This window comes from Balaenoptera musculus, chromosome 6 (assembly GCF_009873245.2).
Source record: "Balaenoptera musculus isolate JJ_BM4_2016_0621 chromosome 6, mBalMus1.pri.v3, whole genome shotgun sequence".
Taxonomy (NCBI): Eukaryota; Metazoa; Chordata; class Mammalia; order Artiodactyla; family Balaenopteridae; genus Balaenoptera; species Balaenoptera musculus.
The window spans coordinates 34,636,577-34,649,911 of NC_045790.1; the positions used below are offsets into that span (position 1 = coordinate 34,636,577).

General features: G+C 40.3%; 1 pseudogene; it reads left to right on the forward strand.

Moving 5' to 3' along the window:
- Positions 1-10,027: 10,027 nt before the first annotated feature.
- On the forward strand, positions 10,028-10,425 carry LOC118897369 (annotated as a pseudogene).
- The last annotated feature ends 2,910 nt before the right edge of the window (positions 10,426-13,335 follow it).

Here is a 13,335-nt window from a genome sequence, read left to right on the forward strand (position 1 = left end):
GCCCCACCTGGCAGGAACAAATGGCCCTGGGGCCTGGAGCTGAAGGGCATGTGGCCTCTTCCCAATGTGGGCAATTCCAGACTCCTGCAACACCCGCACCTAGGACCTCTACCCCAGAGCCTGGCCCAGGTGCCCGTCCTAAAGAGGTAGTGGGTCTGCCGACACTGGGGGTGAGTAGGGGTGGATTAGCACACCTCCTCTCCCCGGCTCCAGGGTCTCAATCTGGCGTTAGGGTGTGTTCACTCTGTGCTCATCAGCAGAGGTAAAGCTGAAGTGAGTCACGTGCACCTCCCTCACCTCTCACCCTCGGCACCAGGACCTCCGGTGTAGCATTCCTCTGTACCTCGGCCACCGCAGAGACTGTCAAACACTACCTAGGCTCTCTCGAGAGTTCACACCAAGCCAAAGCCTTCACCCAACAGACTGGAACACTTAGGTGGATACTCACATGTCAGATGTGCAGCCATCCGAGTCTCTGCGTCCCCTTCCTTACCGTCTACATCCAGGCTGGCCTGAGGACCAAGAGAGGGGCTTGGTTCAGGGCTGCAAGCTCCAGACCCCTACACCAAACTTAGGGTTCAGGTGGGACTGTGAGGTGAGATGAGCCCAAGCCAGCAACCGAGGGCAGAGGAATGGCTGGATGACAGACCTGGGGCCCCAGAGAAGGATGAGGATAACAACTCCTCTCACCATCTCAGGTCCTTTCCTGGGGACTGCATCTACATCTAAGCTCCACTTCCTTCCAGGTTCTCTTGGTGCCTCCCTCTCATCCCCCCACCTCCACCCCACAGGCTCAGACACTTGCACCCTAGTGTATGGCAGGGATTTCCTGTCATCTTCCTGCTCTGAGAGTAGCTATTTCCAGCCCTGACTTTATGTCCAGCCAGGTGTCTACCTCCGGCAAAGTCCCCACTCTTTCCTTCCCTTCCTTTAGGGCCCCTAACTTAGGTTCTAAGCCCCAGGAGCAGGTAAGGAGGTCCCAATACCTCCAGTATGGAACATCTCCCTGAGGCCGGTCTACCACTACAGGCTCAAGTTCAGAGGTAGGAACTTAGGGTAGATCCTAGGAAGAGCTTCCCAAATTGAGGAAAGGCAGTTGAGGATGGGACCTAAAGGGGCTGTGGACACCATCTAACAAACAAGAGGCCCTCGTGATGGCATAAACAAGGGGAATGGGGCAGTGTGTCCTGGGAGAGAGAGGGAACCTAAGATTTTAGAAGAGGAAACTTCACAGTCCCCAGCTCTTCCCCGTCATGTTCTCCCTCTTTCCACAAGCTGTGCCAGGGCAGAAAGTCCTCCCCTCAGGAAGACTAGGGGTACATCATCCCAGCTTCCTCTTCCCCCAGACCTCCTTTGTTCCCTTCCACTGGCTCTGTGCCCATCTGGAATTTGGGATGGGGAGCCAAATAGGCCCAGGTGGCTCTCCCAGCCCCACCCTACCAAATTCTTGGAAGTACCTGGACAGCTTGGTAAAAATACAGATAAATATATACAGCTTGGTAAAAATACAGATCCTTTGGCCCTATTCTGAGATTCTGTTTAAGATGGTCTGGGGTGGTGCCACTAATTCTGTATTTTTAATAAGCTCCTTGAGTGATTCTGAAGTGCAGCCGAGTTTGGAAACAGTGTAAACAATGTAATATGATATGACTCTGGAATCATATACATGTCCCCCCAATCCCATGCTATCCCACCTCTCTGGGAACTCTTCAGAGATAGGCTGCTCACTACTTATTTAGCCACTTCCACAAAAGGTAGGGCAGGTGTGGAAGGGGAGATTTTAGAGATGGGAATTAAAAGCTTTCTCATGCCAGGATTTGCCATAAGACCAGGTAAAAGATGCAAGAAATCTTATCTCCTTGTTTTTTCCCAGTCCTGTTCCAGGAATGCCAGCCTCTTGCCAACCGGGGCACTCCCTGCCCTGCTTAAGGTCTCAGCCTGTTGTAAAACCGCAGACTCAAGATCTCAATTATCTCTCTTCTAATTCACTCAGATTCCAGCCCCTCTGTTCTGTGGGCCTTGGGAAGGCCCATACCACATCCTCATCCCCATCCCAACAATATCCCCATCTCCAACCCCCATCCCCTCTGCAACCCATCCTTCCCCAACAGCAACACCCCTATTATGAGCACAATCTTTATATCACTATCTTGTACCTGGACCATGCTGTCCTGACTGCATCCCTCCCAATCTGTCCTCTCTATATCTCCCTATGGTCTCCCATTTCCATAAAGCTGGGGTGAGCCTGGGGGTGAGGGGCACGCTGGGTTTAGCACTCTGGGAACCAGATGGATTTTCCAGTCCTAACCTGGTGATCACAACTCTGAGGTTCTACACTGGCTTTAAACATAGATTCTAAGTCAGGACCTGATAATCCTCACACACTACACTCCAGCATAAATTCCAAATGGAGGGCTTCCCTGGTGGCACAGTGGTTAAGAATCTGCCTGCCAATGCAGGGGACACAGGTTCAAGCCCTGGTCCAGGAAGATCCCACATGCCGCAGAGCAACTAAGCCTGTGCGCCACAACTACTGAGCCTGCGCTCTAAAGCCCACGAGCCACAACTACTGAGCCCGCGCGCCACAACTATTGAAGCCTGCGTGCCTAGAGCCCATGCTCCGCAACAAAGGAAGCCACCACAATGAGAAGCCCATGCACCACAACAAAGAGTAGCCCCCACTTGCTGCAACTAAAGAAAGCCTGCGCAGCAACGAAGACCCAGTGAAGCCAAAAATAAATAAATAAATAAAAATTTTAAAATTCCAAATGGATAAAAGATTGAAAATGTTAGAAATTAAATACAGGAATGACAGCATGCAAAATGTCAGACGAGAAAGCTCTAGGGTCAGTCCCTCCACCGAAGCAACCACTGAGCTGAAAAGAGCAATTGGAATCACCTATTTCAGAATTCTGGAGCCTAACTGGGCACATAACAATCAGGGGAGTGCTTGATGAAGGCAGAGGATGTTGATCTTTCGTAAGAGAACATCATGCATGAACTAGCTACTAGTCAATGCTGTGGGGACGGCAGCCCACATTCCCAGAGTGGCTGGCTGGTGGCAGAGAACCTTGTCCTCCAAATATTGGGGGTTTTACATTTTGGTTGGTCTGGGGGTTCCCTGAGAGATAGGTGCAGATGCTTGCCTTGGTTTTAGCCCTCTTGGGCTGCAGTAGCTTCCACAGTGGCATATATCAGAATATTTAAGGGGACATAACTCTTTTGTGGGAGAGGGGGAGAGAAATCTTTATCAGGTCATTGGCTGACCACAGAAGTAAGAGAACAGAAACCTCAGGGACCACACACAACAAAGAATACACTTGGCAAAACTTATTTGGAAAAGTCAAAATGGACAGCTACAGCCCTTAACAAGTAAATATCTGAAACCCCTAAGGAGTGGAAGAATCAGATTTCCAAAGACACCACATTTTAATACTCAGAATGTATAGTTCTCAACAAAAAATTAACAGAGCATACAAAGAAACAGGGAAGTATGAACCATTCACAGGAAAAAAAAGAAGTTGACAAAAACCAACCCTAAGGAAGCCCACACATTGGACATATTAGATGAAGACTTTAAATTAACTGTCTTAAATATGCTCAAAGAGCTGAAGGAAACCACGGGCAAACAACTAAATTCTAGAGCCAAAAATACAATAACCAAAGTGAAAAAATTCACTGAGGGAGTTCAACAACAAATTTGAGAAGGCAGAAGAAAGAATCAGCGTACTTGAAGATAAGGCAATTAAAGTTATTGAGTCTGAGGAGCAGGATAAAAAGATAAAGAAATATGAACAAAGTCTGAGAGACCTATGGGATATCATCTAACATACCTCACCACAGGAGTCCCATGAGAGAGAGAACAGAGCAGAAAAAAAGTTTTTGAAGAAATAATGGCGGAAAACATCCCAAATCTGATGAAGGCATGAATATACATATCCAAGAAGTTCAAAAAATTCTAAGCAGAATAAACTCAAAGAGATCCATACCAAAACACATTATAGTCAATTTGTGGAAATCCAAAGATAATCTTGAAATTTTGAAAGCAGCAAGAGAGAAGTGACTCACTACGAACAAGGTATTCTCAGTAATATTAACAGTTGATTTCTTCTCTGAAACTATGGAGGCCAGAAAGCAGTGGGATGATATATTTAAAATCTTGAAAGAAAAAACTATCAAACAAGAATTCTGTATCTGGAAAAACCATCCTTCAAGAATTAAGGAAAAATTAAGACATTTCCAGATAAACAAAAGTACAGGAAGTTCATTACCAGTAGACTTGCCTATGAGAAATGCTAAAGGGAATCCTTCAGGATGAAAGGACAGGACAGTAAATGGTAACTTGAAGCAATACAAAAAAATAAAGACCTCTGGCAAAGATAACCACATAGGTAAATATAAAAGATAGTATATTCTATTTTTGGTTTATAACTCCTCTTTTTTTCCTATGAGGATTAAAAGGCATAAATAATAATTATAAATTGATGTTAATGGGTACACAATATATAAAGATGTAATCTGTGACAATAACAATATAAAGGAGGTAGAACTAAGATGTATAGGAGCAGAGTACTATTTGTTTGTACTACTGGAACAAAGTTGGTATTATTCAAACTAGATTATTATAAGTTTAAGATGTTAATTGTAATCTCCAAGGTAACTACTAAGAAAATAACTTAAAAATATACAGAAAAGGAAAAAGAAGGGAATCAAAATGGTACACTAAAAAAATCAACTGAATACAAAGAAAGGCAGTAATGGAGGAAATGAGGAACAAAATCATATAAGACATACAGAAAACAAATAGCTAAATGACAGAAATAAATCCTTCCTTATAAGTGATTTAAATAAATGAGTCACGAGTATGAAATGTACAGTGTCAATATAATCAATAATTATGTAATATTTTGTATGGTGACAGATGGTAACTAGACTTATTGTGGTGATCATTTTGAAATGTATAGAAATAGTTCCTGCACCAGGAACTAACATAGTGTTGTAGGTCAGTTGTAATTCAAAAACAAACTCATAGAAAAAGAGACTGGATTTGTGGTTACCAGAGGTGGGGGTGTGGGAAGGGGGGATTGGATGAGGGTATTCAAAAGGTACAAAATTTCAGTTATAAGTACTAGGGATGTGATGTACAACATAATTATATTAATTATAATTATATTAATTATGTTGTACATCACATAACTGCATAACGCTACTATATGTTGTATATGAAAGTTGTTAAGAGTAAATCCTAAGAGTTCTCATCACAAAGAAAAAAGTTTTTTTCTATTTCTTAATTTTGTATCTATATGAGATGATGGGTATCCACTAAACTATTTGTGGTAATCATTTCGTGATGTATGTAAGTCAAATAGTTATGCTGTACACCTTAAACTTATACAGTGCTGTATGTCAATTATATCTCAATGAAACTGGAAGAAAAAAATAAACAACATGAAAAAATAAAGTAAATGAGTTCAACTCTCTAATTAAAAGGCAGAGATTATCAGAATGGATAAAAAAAAAGCATAATCCATCTATATGCTATCTACAAGAGACTAACTTGAGATACAAATACAGAGCTTTAAAGTAAAAGGATGGAAAAAAATATCCCATGCAACTAGTGACCAAAAGAGAGCTATGGTAGCTATATTACTGTCAGACAAAATACACTTTTTGTCAAAAAAGGTTATAAGAGACAAAAAGGACATTATATATTGATAAAATGTTTGATACAGCAAGATACAACAATTATAAACAACTGACAGCCAAGCCTCATAATATATAAAGCAAAAATTGACATAATCAAAGAGGAGAGTTGACAGTTCTACAATAATAGTTTTAGAATTTAATATCTCACTTTCAATAATGGATAGAATAACCAGACAGAAGATCAAGAAGGAAATAGAGAACTTGAGCAACACTATAAATGAATTAGACCTAATAGATATACACACCAAAAACACACCAACAACAGGAAAATACATATTCTTCTGAAGTTCACATGGAATGTTCTCTAGGATAGATGATATGATAGGCCACAAAACAAGTCTAAATAAAATTTTAAGACTGAAATCATACAGAGTATCTTTTCTGATCACAATAGAATAAAACTAGATATCAGTAACAAAAGGAAAAGTAAAAATTCACAAATATATGGAAATTGAACAACACATTCAAACGATGCATCAAAGAAGAAATCACAAGGCAAATTAGAAAATACTCGGAGACAAATGAAAACAAAAACATAATATACCAAAACTGTTGAGATCCAGTGAAAGCAGTGCTAACAGGAAAATTTATAGCTGTAAATGTCTACATTTAAAAAAGATTTCAGGGACTTCCCTGGTGGTCCAGGGGTAAAGAATCCACCTTACAATGCAGGGGACACAGGTTCAATCCCTGGTCAGGGAACTAAGATCCCACATGCCGCAGGGCTACTGAGCTTGCACACCTCAACTAGAGCCCGCGCACCACAACTACAGAGCCCACTCACCCTGGAGCCTGTGAGCCACAACTAGAGAGAGAAAAAACCACACACCACAATTAGAGAGAAGCCTGCACACCACAATTAAGATCCTGAATGCCACAACTAAGACCCAATGCAGCCAAAAAATAAATTAATTAAATAAATAAATAAAAAATAAATCTTTAAAAAAAAGAAAGAAAATACTTTGAGACAAATGAAAACAAAAACATAATATACCAAAACTTTTGAGATTCAGTGGAAGCAGTGCTACGAGGAAAATTTACAGCTGTAAATGTCTACATTTAAAAAGAAGATTTCAGGTACTTCCCTGGTGGTCCAGTGGTAAAGAATCCACCTTCCAATGCAGGGGACATGGGTTCAATTCCCTGGTCAGGGAACTAAGATCCCACATGCCGCAGGGCAACTAAGCCCATGCACCACAACTACTGAGCTCGTGCGCCTCAACGAGAGAGTCCGTGTGCCACAAACCACAGAGCCCATGTGCTCTGGACCCCGAGTGCCACAACTACAGAGCCCACGTGCCCTGGAGCCTGCACATCACAACCAGAGAGATAAAACCCGCACGCCACAACTAGAGAGAAGCCTGTGCACTGCAATGAAGAGCCCAAGCCGCAACAAAAAGATCCCGCACGCCTCAGCGAAGACCCTGTGTGCCACAACTAAGACCCAACGCAGCCAAATAAATAAATAAATAAATAAATAAAAAGATTTCAAATCAATAACCTAACTGTACACTTTAAGAGACTAGAAAAAGTCAATAAAACCAAACCCAAAAACAGCAGAAAGAAGGAACTAATACAGATTAAAGCAGAGACAAATGAAATAGAGAATATAAAAAATAGAGAAAAATCAACAAAACAAAAAGATGGTTCTTTGAAAAGATTGACAAAACTGACACACTTGAGGTTAGACTGACTAAGGAAAAAGAAAGAAGATTCAAATTAGTAAAATCAGAAATGAAACTGGGGGCATTACTACAATTTCATAGACATGAAAAGTGTTATTAGAGGATACTATGAACAACTGTACATCAACAAATTGGGTAATCTAGATGAAATGGATAAAGTCCAGAAACACAAAAATTATCAAAACTTACTCAAGAATAAATAGAAAATCTAAATAGATCTATAACAAGTAAGGAGATTCAATCAGTAATGAAAACATCCCAACAAAGAAAAACCCAGGACCAGATGACTTCACTAGTGAATTCTACCAAATATTTTTTTTCTTCCAAACATTTAAAGAATTAGCATCAATCCTTCTCAAACTCTTCCAAAAAATTGAAGAGGAGGAAACATTCCCTAACTCATTTTATGAGGGCAGCATTACCCTGATACCAAAGCCAGACAAGGACACTACAAGAAAATAAAAGTACAGGTCAATATCCCTGATGAACATAGATGTAAAAAGTCTCAACAAAATACTAGCAAACCAAAGTCAACAGCAGATTAAAAGAGTCATACATGGCGATCAAGTGGGATTTATTCCAGGGATATGAGGATGGTTCAACATCCACAAATCAATCAATGTGATACACCACATTAACAAATTGAAGAATAAAAATCATATGATCATCTCAATAGATGAAGAAAAAGCATTTGACAAGTTTTAACACCCATTTATGATAAAAACTCTCAATAAAGTGGGTATAGAAGGAACGTACTTCAACATAATAAAAACCATGTATGACAAGCCTTCAGCTAACATCATACTCAAATGTGAAAAGCTGAAAGCTTTTCCCATATGATTAAGAACAAAAGATGAGTGTTTATTATCACCACTTCTATTCAACTTAGGACTAGAAGTCTTAGCCAGAGCAATTAGGCAAGAAAACTTATATATGTACATAAAATCCCAAAGACTTCACCAAAAAACTCTTAGAACTAAGAAACAAATTCAGTAAATTTGCAGAATACAAAATCAACATACAAAAACCAGCTGCATTTCTATACACTAACAGCAAACTATCTGGAAAAAAATTAAGAAACAATCCCATTTACAACAGCATCAATAACAATAAAATACTTAGGAATAAATTTAACCAAGGAGGTGAAAGACCTATACACTGAAAACTATAAGACACTGATGAAAGAAATTGAAGACACAAATAAATGGAAGGATATCCTGTGCTCTTGGATTGGCATAGTAATATTGCTAAAATGTCCATAACTACCCAAAGTGATCTACAAATTTAATGCAATCACTATCAAAATTCCAATTGCATTTTTTCACAGAAATAGAAAAAATCCTAAAATTCATGTAAAGCCACAAAAGATCCCAAATAGCCAGAGTAATTTTGAGAAAGAAAAACGAAGGGGCTTCCCTGGTGGCGCAGTGGTTAAGAATCTGCCGGCCAATGCAGGGGACATGGGTTCGAGCCCTGGCCTGGGAATATCCCACATGCCGCGGAGAAACTAAGCCCATGCATCAAAACTACTGAGCCTGTGCTCTAGAGCTCGCGTGCCACAACTACTGAGCCCGCATGCCACACTACTGAAGCCCAGGTGCCTAGAGCCCATGCTCCGCAACAAGAGAAGCCACTGCAATGAGAAGCCCACACACCGCAACGAAGAGTAGCCCCCGCTCGCCACAACCAGAGAAAGCCCACACACAGCAACAAAGACCCAATGCAGCCAAAAATAAACATTAATTAATTAATTAATTTTTAAAAAAAGAAAAAGAAAAACCAAGCTGGAGGCATCATGCTTCCTGATTTCAAACTATATTACTAAGCTATAGTAATCAAAACAGTATGGTACTGGCATGAAAACAGACACACAGACCAGTGGAATAGATTACAGAGCCCAGAAATAAACCCATGCATATACGGTCAACCAATCTTTGAAAGGGGATCAAGAGCACAAAATGGGGAAAGGATAGTCTTTTCAAAAAATGGTGTTGGGGCTTCCCTGGTGGCGCAGTGGTTAGGAATCTGCCTGCTAATGCAGGGGACACGGGTTCGATCCCTGGTCTGGGAAGATCCCACATGCTGCGGAGCAACTAAGCCCGTGCGCCACAACTACTGAGCCTGCGTGCCACACCTACTGAAGCCCACGTGCCTAGAGCCCATGCTCTGCAACAAGAGAAGCCACTGCAGTGAGAAGCCTGTGCACCTCAACAAAGAGTAGCCCCCACTCACTGCAACTAGACAAAGCCCATGCACAGCAATGAAGACCCAACTCAGCCAAAAATAAAATAAATAAAATAAATAAAGAAAAAAAATGGTGTTGAAAAAAAATGGATAGCCACATGTACAAGAATGATACTGGACCCCTACTGTACACCACTCACAAAAATTCAAATTAAAAACTTAAATGTAAGACCTGAAACCATAAAACTCCTAGAAGAAAACACAGAAGAAAATCTCCTTGGCATCAGTCTTGGCAATGATATTTTTGGATATGACAACAAAGGCAGAAATAAACAAGTAGGAGTACATCAAACTAAAAAGCTTCTGTACACTCTTTCCCTGCCTCTGCTGAGTAGCTCAGAGGTGGAGGTTGGGGTACATTCAAGATTCAGTTCCACCCATTACCTACCACCATGGCCGAGGAAGGCACTGGTGCTGGAGGTGCAATGGACGTTAATACTGTTTTGCAAGAGGTGCTGAAGACCACCCTCATCCACAATGGCCTAGCACATGGAATTTGCAAAGCTGCAAAGTGTTAGACCAGTGCCAAGCCCATCTTTGGGTGCCTGCATCCAACTGTGATGAGCCTATGTAAGTCAAGTTGGTGGAGGTCCTCCGTGCTAAACATCAAATAAACCTAATTAAGGTTGATGACAGCAAGAAACTAGGGGCGTGGGTAGGACTCTGTAAAACTGACAGAGAGGGAAAACCCTGTAAAGTGGCTGGTTGCAGTTGTGTGGTGGTTAAGGACTATGGCAAAGATTCTCAGGTCAAGGATGTCATCAAGAAGTACTTCAAATGCAAGAAATGAACAAATTAAAGACTTGGCTCTTTAAAATAAATAAATAAGCAAGTTTCTACACAGCAAAAGAAACAATCAACAAAAAGAAAAGGCAACCTAGGGGCATAGGACATAGGAGAAAATATTTACAAACCATATATCTGATAAGGGGTTAGCACCTAAAATATATAAGGAACTCCTACAACTCAATAGCAAAACAAACAAACAAAAACTCTGACTAAAAACTGGGAAAATGGGCTTCCCTGGTGGCGCAGTGGTTGAGAGTCTGCCTGCCAATGCAGGGGACGCGGGTTCGAGCCCTGGTCTGGGAAGATCCCACATGCCGCGGAGCAGCTAAGCTCGTGAGCCACAATTGCTGAGCCTGCACGTCTGGAGTCTGTGCTCCGCAGCAAGAGAGGCCGCGATGGTGAGAGGCCCGCGCACCGCGATGAAGAGTGGCCCCCACTTGCCACAACTAGAGAAAGCCCTCGCACAGAAATGAAGACCCAACACAGCTATAAATAAATAAATAAATAAATATATAAACCCCAAAAGGTTAAGTAATTAAGAACTTTTAAAAAGAATAAAAATAAAAAATAAGAACCAAATAATGTCAAAGGGGAAAACCAAATAGATAGAGTTATACCAATTAGTTAAAAAAAAAAAAACAACTGGGAAACTGACCTGAATAGTTTTCCAAAGAAGACATACAAACAGCAAATGGGTATATGAAAAGATGCTCAACATCAATAATCATCAGGGAAATGCAAATCAAAACCACAGAGATATCACATCACACCTGTTAGGATAGCTATTATCAAAAAGATAAGGGATAAGAAATGCTGGAGAGGGTGTGGAGAAAATGGGAACACTTTTGCATTGTTGGTGAGAATGTATATTGGTACAGCCATAATGGAAAACAGTATGGAAGTTCCTCAAAAAATTGAAAAAGAAATACCATATGATCCAGCAATCCCACTTCTGGGCATATATCCAAAGGAAATGAAATCACTACCTCAAAGTGATATCTATACTCCCTTGTTCCTTGCATCATTATTCACAAGAGCCAAGATATGGAAACAGCCTAAGTGTCTGTTAATATAATAGATGAATGGATAAAGAAGATGTGAGATATATATATACATACAATAGAATATTATACAGCCATAAGAAAAAGAAGGAAACCCTGCCATTTGTGACAACATGGATGAACCTGGAGGGCATTATGCTAAGTGAAATAAGTCAGAGAAATACAAATACAGTATGGTATCACTTACATGTGGAATAAAAAAAAAGGTCCAAACACATACAAATAGAGAGTAGAATGGTGGTTGCCAGGGGGTGGGGGTGGGAAAAATGGGGAGATGTCTGTCAAAGGGTACAAACTTTCAGTTATAAAATGAGTAAGTTCTGAGGATCGAATGTACAGCACAGTGATTGTAGTTAATAATACTGTATTGTGTACTTGAAATTTGCTAAGAAAGTAGATCTCAAGCATTCTCACTACAAAAAAAAAGGAAAAGGTATAACTATGTGAAGTGATGGAGGTGTTAATTAACTTGATTGTGGTAATTATTTCACAATGTATACATATATCAAATCATCACGTTGTATATTTTAAATACATACGATTTTGTCAATTATACCTCAGTAAAGCTGGGGGAAAAAACATAAGAGGAAATCTTCATGGCCTTGGATTTGGCAATGGTTTCTTAAATATGACACTAAAAACACAGGCAACCAAAGAAAAATGGATAAACTGAATTTTAAAATTTTGTGCATCACAGGACACTATCAAGAGAGTAAAAAGATGGAGCTGGAGGAATCAGGCTCCCTGACTTCAGACTATACTACAAAGCTATAGTAATCAAGATAGTATGGTACTGGCACAAAAACAGAAATACAGATCAATGGAGCAGGATAGAAAGCCCAGAGATAAACCCACACACCTATAGTCACCTAGTCTATGACAAGGGAGGCAAAAATATGCAATGTAGAAAAGACAGACTCTTCAATTAAGTGGTGCTGGGAAAATTGGACAGCTACATGTAAAAGAATGAAATTAGAACACTCCCTAACACCATACACAAAAATAAACTCAAAATGGATTAGAGACCTAAATGTAAGGCCAGACACTATAAAACTCTTAGAGGAAAACATAGGCAGAACACTCTTTGACATAAATCCCAGCAAGATCTTTTTTGACCCACCTCAGAGTAATGAAAATAAGAACAAAAATAAACAAATGGGATCTAATGAAACTTAAAAGCTTTTGCACAGCAAAGGGAACCATAAACAAGACGAAAAGACAACCCTCAGAATGGGAGAAAATATTTGCAAATGAAGCAACTGACAAAGGATTAATCTCCAAAACATACAAGCAGCTCATGCAGCTCAATATCAAAAAAACAAGCAACCCAATCCAACAATGGGCAGAAGACCTAAATAGACATTTCTCCAAAGAAGACATACAGATGGCCAACAAACACATGAAAAGATGCTCAACATCACTAATTATTAGGGAAATGCAAATCAAAACTACAATGAGGTATCACCTCACACGAGTCAGAATGGCCATCATCAAAAAATCTACAAACGATAAATGCTGGAGAGGGTGTGGAGGAAAGGGAATCCTCATGTACTGTTGGTGGGAATGTAAACTGATACAACCACTATGGAAAACAGTATGGAGGTTCCTTAAAAAACTAAAAATAGAACTACCATATGACCCAGCAATCCCACTACTGGGCATATACCCTGAGAAAACCATAATTCAAAAAGATACATGCACCCAAATGTTCACTGCACTATTTACAATAGCCAGGATATGGAAGCAACCTAAATGTCCATCGACAGAGGAATGAATAAAGAAGATGTGGTACATATATACAGTGGAATATTACTCAGCCCTAAAAAGGAACAAAATTGGGTCATTTGCAG